Source organism: Callorhinchus milii, unplaced genomic scaffold (genome assembly GCF_018977255.1).
Source record: "Callorhinchus milii isolate IMCB2004 unplaced genomic scaffold, IMCB_Cmil_1.0 Scaffold1, whole genome shotgun sequence".
Lineage (NCBI taxonomy): Eukaryota > Metazoa > Chordata > Chondrichthyes > Chimaeriformes > Callorhinchidae > Callorhinchus > Callorhinchus milii.
The window spans coordinates 18578089-18588237 of record NW_024704742.1 but is presented as its reverse complement, the minus strand read 5'-3'; the positions used below and the strand labels follow the sequence as shown (position 1 = coordinate 18588237).

At 38.8% G+C, this 10149-nt stretch overlaps 1 non-coding gene across 1 annotated transcript; it reads right to left on the bottom strand.

Moving 5' to 3' along the window:
- Positions 1-809: 809 nt before the first annotated feature.
- trnav-cac lies at positions 810-881 on the bottom strand. Its single transcript has one exon. It is a non-coding gene; the product is annotated as a tRNA-Val (tRNA).
- Between the last annotated feature and the right edge of the window lie 9268 nt (positions 882-10149).

Below are 10149 nucleotides of genomic sequence, written 5' to 3'. Positions count from 1 at the left end.
CAAATGTCGACAGATTGGCCTCATTTAGAATCCAAATGAATCCAAATGAATACTTTATCATCAAATAAGGTTAGAGCACTTGCCTCACAAGCGAGAGACCTGGGTTCAAATTATTGAATTCTGCTTTGTGTTAAAATTTGGGTTTGCCTACAAATGTACTTCATTTTACAGCAAATCCTGTGAAGCACTTTGAGACTTTTTGAAGATGTGATAATGTGTTATATCAAACGCAACGATTATTATTATTATTATAAAAAAAGTTAAAAGCGGAGTCAGAAAGATATAGGAGGTAATGGCCAAAACATAACAATGTTTAATGCTATCAATTCCACTGTTTTCTTTCTGTTTAGCACTTGTATCCCTCGAAGAATCTCTTCTATTTTGTCTCACATTTGTTTATACATTATTGTCTTGATCACCAAATTCATGTCACCACAATATCACTAGTTAACTCACAGCTTACATTATCCTAGAAAGCTCCTGAAGCTAAAAACATGTATTTACCCAGTGTAAATGTCAAACTTAACAAATCAATGGAGCCACTAGCCTGCATGAAAGTAATAATAATAAATAATAATAATCCTTACATTTGGCATAGTGCTTTTCATGTCTTCTAGATGTCTCAAAGCGCTTCACAGAATATACTGTAAAGTGAATTGACTGTACATTTGTGGGCGAAACTCGGCAGCCAATTACGCACAGCAGTGTCCCACAAACAGTCGTGGATTAAAGTAACCAATTTATTATTGGTTTTTTTTTACTGAGGGATTAGTATCAGGGGCGTGGAGTAAGGAAATTTGCCCAAGGTTTGGTCCTGCTGGAAATTGAACCCAGGTCTCTCGCTCGTGAGGCGAGTGCTCTAACCACTGAGCTACAGGACTCCACAACAAGTATACTCTTCATTGAGAAAACCAAACAAATTCCACACACGGACTCATTGTCTGTTTCATCTCTCACATCAACAGATTCAGCAATTTTACCACATTCCATCCTACCATTTAAATTTTTTTAAGAAACGCTAACTGTGCCAGCCACATTAATTATTGTGCGGACAAAATCACTAATTTATTCACCACTGCCAATAGAATTAGTATTGATAATATTTAAGCATTTTGAGATGTTCTTCCAACATGAAAGACACTTAATCATGATCCTTAAGTCAATATTTGGCATTTTTACCTCTACACCTCAGCAATGTGGCCCATTACACAATGAAGTAATTGCTCAGCAATGTAAAATTGGAAAATGATGCTGGGTTTGAATCTGCTGCTATATTTATGTTGCAAATTTTTGGTGAATTGCCGTAATCTTACCAGTAACTTACTGCCAAATGTGGAGTATGATGGCGGGGTCAACTCATGTTGGTGGGTGCTCTTGACACTTCCTGGACAAGGTGTTTTCAGGAGTAGTGCAATTTCTATCAGAAAACATTACACTGGGCTCACTACTATGTGGGTGAATGAAAGTTCTCAGAAGACCGTAGTTTTATTGAAGATTTCGCTGCACAACTCCATTCTTTGATAACAATAAACAATTTTAGTTTTCGGTGCATCAGCATATTTATTTTTCGGAACAATGCCGAGTGAATATCTAAAACGATTGCTTGTAAAACTAATTTCCATTAAATAATGTTGCATGTATATAGGACATGAAAATCTGAGCACAACATATTGCACAATTTTAGAACTATAGAAATGTGCAACACAGGAGACCATTCGACACATTGAGCTGAGGCATTTTTCATCTCTGAAAGATGAATATGCCCTGATTGACTAGTGTCATTTTTGCATATGTTTTGACGTTTGAGGAAATATTGTGTTTATGTTTTAAAATGTAGACTGGCTACATAGAACTCGGTCAGAATGTCAGGTTAAGCTAAACTCTATAGGTCCAACAGTGACAACCCTGTCAGTGAATTTGCAGTCAATCGAGTGACATGGAATTTAGTGTGCAAAAGCGCAGAAATAAATAAGTTGCAGTTAAGCTCAACTGAAATGTAACCATTGAATATATGCTGCTAGTAAAGGGCTGCAGGTTCCGCCAAGGTACAGAGAGTGAGCATGTGAATCGACAGATAATTTACTGTAAAAAGCTTTTACCCGTTAGTCCTGTATATAACCTAACAAACTGCAATAGGATCAGAAATTTGCCCATGTTGCATTCCACCCTTTTGATTTGCAGCTGGAAGGGAAACAAAATCCAATCAAATTACTCTTTTCATTAAATCTACATAAGTTGTAGGATCCAGAGTCAAAAAAGAAAGAAATTGCACTTTCCTAGTGCCTTGCTGTGACAAAAAGTTTCAAAGCACTTCACAAATAATTATTGCCTAGAACGATGACTATTTATTGTACACAATATTTATACTTAAGTGAACTAGTCATTTAGAATCCTCTCCTAAAATCTCTCTGTCTTGCTCCTCCCTTCCCAGTTTTCAAATCCCACCTACGTTTTTGACTATGTTCACACCATCTCCCCCCTCCCAGCTCTGGCTCCCATTTAGGCTTTGTAAAGAGCTTTGAGATATTCTCCAAACATAAAGATGCTACATCAGGACTTGAACTCATGTAGTCTAAGCTGACACTCTAAAGCAGTTCTGGAGATGTGTTGCATTGTCAGAGATCTCGACCTTCAGATAAGACATTAAACTGAGGTCCTGTCTGCCTATTCAGACAGACATTAAAGATCCCATGATAGCACCATTCGAAAAAAAGAAGAGAATTTCTCCCAGTGTCCTGGTCAACAATCCCCCAAATAAAATTGGTCATTTGTTTCATGTTTTGAGATGCTTCACATATGTTCCTTGTGACAAAGCTGCTTACTCACCAGGATCAGTTTAGCTATTTGCTTAAATTTGGGAAGCAAATGAACCCCAAGGAAACATTTATTTTCTATTCCTTTCTATGTATTTCCATTATGGGATTCAGCTCAGTGGCGATCACTGTTAGTGATGTTGCTATTCATTGCTGTTGGTCTGTAATTTCTCAGCAGAATTAGCTTGAATTGTTCGGCTGTTAAGCCAAAGCCGTAACAGAATTTCATTTTACTGTTGCTGTTGATATCAGGAATAGTTTTATCATGTAATAGTAATAAAAATAATCATTACATTTTTCTTCACAAACATTCAGATACAATCCAAATAAGCCATCCACGTTCACCTGCAAATGCACAATGAGTTATTCCATCCATGGTACTATATATTCTGTACTAACACTCCAATGCAGTGCTGGGGTTGTCCTACATTGTCAGAGGTGCCATCTTTCAGATGAGACATAAAACGTTAAAATTATTCAGGTGGATGTTAACGATCACACGACACTACTTGAAGAGAAGGGAGTTCATCCCAGTGTCCTAGCCAACAGTCCCCCAAACAAAATATTGGTCACTCACTTCACAGCTGTTGACTAGACATAACAAGAACAACTTGGATTTATATAGCATCCTCCACGCCGCACGGCGTCTCAGAGTGCTTCACATTAATGGATCCCAGGACCGAGCCAGGGGGAGGGGGAGGAAGGTGACCAAAGGTCGAAAAGAAAGGTCTTCAGCAGAGACCTGAAAATAGGAAGGGAGGGAGCGAGGTGAAGGGAGTGAGGAAGGGAGCGAAGGGAACTTTCAGTCAATAGGTTGCCATCCTCTCTGGTTCAAATAGTAATTTGGTAAGTAAAAGTGGAACCAAAAGTCCTCCACTGTAAGGTAGAGCTGGAATTTCCATTTACCCTTTAAACTATGAATTTATCCCGTTTTAACACTGTTCCTCAGTATCACCAAGCAAATGAAGGATACTGGGCTGGTATGTTTATTATTAATCTGTTTTTTACCCTAGCACAATGAGGTCAGTTATCCTCATTGTTTCTTAAAGGAACAATGTGTTCACTTTACTACTTGTATAAACACAACTTACCTGTATTTGGCTGAGGACTTTAGAGTGGTGAAAGGGAGTGGGTGCATATCTCAAAGAGTTATTTGAAGTTCACAGGTAAACTGAATTGAATACAACCGATAAATGTATTTGTTTCCAATCCCAGAGTGTATGAATTGAAAATATAGAAGGATCAGGGATATGAGAATTTCACTGCAGTTAAAGGATTAAACAATTTTCTGGGGGAGGGAAGGTCTAATTTGTAGCTTGAGTTAGCAACCCATATAAATAATAATAATAATCCTTGCATTTGATATTGCGCTTTTCACGTCTTCTAGACGTCTCAAAGTGCTTCACAGAATATACTGTAACGTGAATTGACTGTATATTTGCGGTCGAACAAAATAAAGCCATGAACCAGCACAGGTGTAAAGGAGAAATTATTGAGGTCTCTTATTATGTAAGTAACAACCAACGAAAAGGATTGCATGCGATTCTATCACACAAGCTTCCACTAATAAAACCTAACCTGCAAATTAGATCCCAGTTAACAATGACTAAGACAATCTTTATTCTCCTTTTCATTTTGCTAAAAACCTAATGTTTATAACTGTCTTATAATGATTCAGTTTCCAACTTCAAAATGGACATAAGTGGATTCATTTGTTAAGAGACTTTGACAAGATCCCTCCAGTGGAGTTTACAGTTCAATGTGAATCTCTGGAATTATTTCAGAATAACTTTGTCAGAAGGGTTGTGGACCCGAAACGTTGACTCAATGTCCTTTCTCCATAGATGTTGCCCGACCTGCTGAGTGTTCCCAGCGAATTCTGTTTTTGTTTCAGATTTCCAGCATCTGAAGTATTTTGCGTTTTGCTATGGGCTTATTTGTTTGCTTGTTTGAACCCTGCAAATGTTAAATAAATAAATATTCTTTAACACTACAATCACAATGAAGGTATGGCGTTCATCAATGGAGGCCTGATTTTTATTTTGTGGAGTCCTATAGCTCAGTGGTTAGAGCACTCACTTTGTAAGCGAGAGACCTGGGTTCAATGCCCGGCAGGGTGAAACCTTGGGCAAGTTTCCTTACTCTACACGCCTGATAATAATCCCTCAAGAAAAAAAACAATAATAAATTGGTCACTTCAATCCACGACTGTTTGTGGGACACTGCTGTGCGCAATTGACTGCCTTATTTCGCCCACAAATATACAATAAATTCACTTTACATTCTATTCTGTGAAGCACTTTGAGACAACAAGATGTGAAAAGCGCTATATCAAATACAAGGATTATTATTATTATTTATTTTAAATTGTATTATAAACACATTATTTACGAATCCCAAAGGCATTCTATTTTCCCCATTTTGTAACATTTGGGTTGGTCAGTGCTTTACACCTTTGGTAATGAATGATTGTCATGGGAGAAACTCTGTTAAAAGACAATATCGCCAAAGCTGCTACACATCATAATGCCAAACACAGTTCAGTCTGATTCTTGTGCTGCTGGTGGCCAATCAACAAGTTAAACGGAATAGGCCATCACAACATCTTAAAGTTAGCCAGTGCAGATGTTATTACAACAGTTTCCAAATTTTGTTGTTGCCCTTGGATGCAATGGATAATGATGTTTGTCCAGTTTACCAACTGCAAAACGACCTTTGTATTATAACGCCCTAGTTATGTACACGCTGGCCTTCAACAAGCTCTCCTGACAATTTATTCTCCATCCAGGTTTTGGGGAAGACACGAAGGGCGAAAAATTGTGAATGGTTGCAAGGTCAGGCAATAGCAAACGAGTGGGACAGTTACTCAGTCAAGATAAATCTAAAGGCAAATTAACAGAGATATGTTAAGAGACTTTGACAACCCCCCCACCCAAAAAAAATCTTACCATTTGACTTCAAAGTAACTTTATAATTCATTGACTGAAATAATAAGTGCTGCCAATTTCCCTAATAGCAGGGAAAGTATTCAAATGTCTCCCAGCTATTGTTTGTTAGCGTGAAACTTGATGTAGCTTTGAATTGTGTTTGTGCAACTGACTGCAGAAAAGCCCTTGACAGGTCACTTTGTTCCATTCCCCAAGTGATGTATGTTTATTCTTCGTCCATTGATTAAAATGACCAACACTCCACAAAACAAGACTGTAGGGTAGAAAGCTACACTTATAGACTGAGTTCAGATTTGGTCAAATATTATTCAGAATACAAGACTGAAATTTATAGCTTTTTTAAGCATTTCTTGTGATAATTACAACAGTGACAAGAGTTAGCGTCCAATATTTTACTTTGAAGCAAGGTGATATTATTGTAATTTGTTGTCTGTGATGCAGCTTCTAAATTAGGGCAAAGGCCTTAAGAACATAAGAACATAAGAATTGCTAGATGAAAGAAGACCAATGTTCATCCAATTTGTCAACCACCAACCTGGCAGTCACATGCATATGTCATGTCCCAAACTATATACTCTAACCCTAGATATTATTTCCTAACAGAAATCTATCTAATTTATTCTTGAAAATCAACCCTTCTGCTTCTACTTTCTCCTTGGGTGCTCACTCCCTGAAGTGGTGTTTCCGCAATTTGTTTTGAATTTACTCCCTTTCAATCGCAGACCGTGTCCTCTGGTTCTACTGTTCAGTACAAGATAAAACAGCTCATCATGGTCTACATTATCTAATACATTTAGAATCTTAAATTGGAGCCATTCAGTTATAATATATATAATATTTTATCTGGGAGAGCATGTATTTCTCCTCTCTTTGGCAGATGAACTAAAAATAAATTAGAAGCCATTTCAGCAGCTATAATTTATAATAATTGTCTTCTCACTTCGAAATCAAAAACAAAATGGCAGAAACTGAACCTAGAAAAGGGAGAGACCACCTACTGGGAGGGGTGATCTGCCAGTAGGTGGTCACACTGCCTCACCCCTCAAGACTAAACCCTCATCCACGCATTTATTATATCTACTCTTGACTATGCCAACTCCTTGCTTGTCGGGTTTCCCAATTCTTCCTGCCACAAGCTGCAGATCATCCAGAACTCTTGTGTCCTTTCCCACACCAGTTTCTGTGACCCTATCATCCCCACCCTTGCCCGACTCCACTGGCTCCACTGGCTCCCCATCCCACAGAGGATATTCAAAATCACCTTCAAAGCCCTCCACGGCCTTGCTCCTTCCTATAGCCTTCTTCCTCTGTAGCCTGCTAATCCCATATCAACCTGTCCACTCTCCCCGCTCAGTAGACTCTGGCCTGCTCCACATACCTGCCCAGCCCACTCCAACATTGGCAGTCAGGCCTTCACCCTCTCTACCCCCATCCTTTGGAACTCCATCGTATAGTCCTTCACCTTGTTCCCTTCCTTGCCTCCTTCAAGGCACATCTCAAGACTCTTCTCTTCAACTGTGCCTTAGGCCACTTTCCTAATCCTATTCTCCCTGCCCTCCATTGCTCCAAATCACTGACTGTCCAGCGCCTTGGGTTGTCCTCCTGACGTGAAAGGCGCTATACAACTGTTGTTGTTGTTGATGCTCCAGAAGAGGTAAATTGAGCATCTAAAAATTGGTAATGAAAGAGAATTATTGGAATAATACTTTCACACTGAAATACTAATTATGCTGATTAAAGAAACCAAAATGACACCAAAAAACATGTTTCTATATAAATATATCCTGAGGTAAATTTCCTTACTCCACCTGCCTCTGGTTTCCTATTAGAAAGTAGGAACTCGGTTGTTAGTCGATTGGTGGAGCGCTTTCCAGAGCTTATGATCTTTTAAAAAAGATAATAATTTGGCCACTCAATCCACGACTGTTTCTGGATTGAGAACTATTATTATATGATTACCCAACATTTCACAAACATTGTGGAAGGCATTTGCCCCATATCTTTATTTAGTTTCCTATAACTGCTTGGGAGGGAAATGGTGGATGTCTGAAAATCTATCGAGCAAACTATAATTGCTATATGTAATAAAAAGCTTTTAACTCTTGTACGCTTAGCTTTTGGCAGAGACATGTTTATCTTGCAGCGATGTCAGTTAGTTGCACAAGTCTTGTGACTAAATTATGCAGGAATACTGCTTTTCCAACCAGAAATCTGATCTGACCATTCCCTTTTATTCCCACCTTGGCCCGAAACTAAATTTTCCTGCGTTAATAATCTCAAACAACCCATTTTCTTCTGATGGGAAGACTAACTAACTACTAACTAACCCACTAACTACAAGAAAAACACTCCTTTCTCACAGGAATACACAAGACTGGAAAAGAATACTGAGGTCTACTTGGATTGTCCCAATTGAAACTTTTCCATTAAAACCTGGGCTGCAAAACTGTTGAAATCAAAAGCTATAGTGAATAACCGAACAGAATGGAAACAAGTAGAGCTTCCATGGAGCATGGTTGTCTGATAGATGCTACGTTCCTGTAAAACATTCTGGGTATTACTTGAATCAAAACCGAACATCTTTGGTGGTGTCTTGATTTTGGAAACATAGTCGCTGTCATCCACTGTTCATTTATTTGTATTGTCAATTTCTAATTCCACATAATATGGACGCAAAACTCCGCTACAGTCAAAGGAGATTTGCATGTTTATTTGAAATGAAAGCTTGATAAACTTACATGGACACGATGAAAAGAAACAAGACAACAATGACTAGTAAAGTGTATGAATCTGACTAGGGATAATAAGCAAAGAGGTACTGATACCGTCTAATGTAACACTTTCTAAAGTCAACTTCCTAAATTTGGGACATCCTCCTGACGTAAAAGGCTCTCTATAAATGTAATTTTGTTGTTGTTGTTGTTGTTGAGACCACAGGAGAGATATGAATAAAGAAATCCTTCTGCCCATTTGACCTCATCGTCCAGAAAACCTTATAGAATATACAAGATAGTAAATGGGATTGAGTAATCCAAGAGCAATACTTTTGGATGTGAGTGAGGATAACTGGAGAACAGAGGTTTAGAATTCCAAATGACAATTTCAGGACAGCATTCAGGAAGCTCTTCTTCAGCCAAGAAGGTAATTAATAATTGGAACAGGTTATCAGGAAGAATGGTTGAGGTGAGGTCACTGGACTCATTAAAAGCTTGAAGCTGTTATGGTGTGGGTGTGGGCAGGTTGGGGGGGGGGAGGGGGGGGGGGTGCGGCAGGTTAGTATGGCTATTCTGGAATACAGAATATAGTCTTATGAATACAAACTCTACTGTCCGCCAATTACAGAATCAAACAGTTTTTAAATGAGTCCAGCGTCCTGGCCTTTACCACCTTTCTTGGTAACCGATTTCAGCTGTTGATTATAGGTTGTGTAAAGAAAGACTTCCTGGTATTGAATCTAACTTTGTGCTTCATTGCCCTTTCCCTGTGATCTTGGGGAGGATTGCCTTGCCCCTTTCCTGACATCAATTAGAGGAGGAGGTCATTTCAGGGAGAGTGTGATGATGCACTCACACAGTATAAACACAGGAGTACAAACCACAGTAGAACAGCAACTTTGAGCAGATTCTTACTTAATTTTATAAAAGGGGAAGATTGCATGAATGGTTCTTTAAAAGCATTAAAAATCCGATTTCAGTGTTCTGCGCTCATCGAGTTTTATCGAATTGTCACAGTGCCGAAATTAGGCATGTGGCACATTGGCCTGAACTCAAAGCAATTTGGAACAGGACGTATGAATCAGGCTCCCACTTTTTGTGCTACCAGGAAGTTCCAGTGGCTCCCAACATTATAAATGCTGTTATAAGCATAACTCTAGCAAAAAAAAGTTAGTGTGCAGATATGATATTAAGTTCTCTTTCCATTCCAAGGAAATTTTTGACTGAATTTGTTTATCAAGTGTATCTTTAAACTAGGCCAGTAAATTTTTATGACTTTGCATAATAGATAACATAATACTTCTTACAGTCTGGAATGCACTGCCTGAAAGGTTAGTGGAAACAGATTCAATAACAACTTAAGAAAGGGAATTGGATAGGTACTTGAACTGGAAAAAAATGCAGGGATATAGGGAAAGAGCCAGAGAGCGGGACTCATTGTGTAGCTCTTCCAAAGAGCTAGCACAGGCACGATGAGTCAAATGGCCTCTTTCTGTGCTGTAATATTCTATGATTGTATGATTCTTGCTTAAGAATACCCACATTAAGCTTCTTGAGCCAATCACCCCCATCCTCGCCTGGCTTCACTGGCTCCTCATCCCCAGAGGATTGAGTTCAAGATCCTCACCCTCACCTTTGAATCCCTCTACGGTCTTGTTCCACCCTACCTCTGCA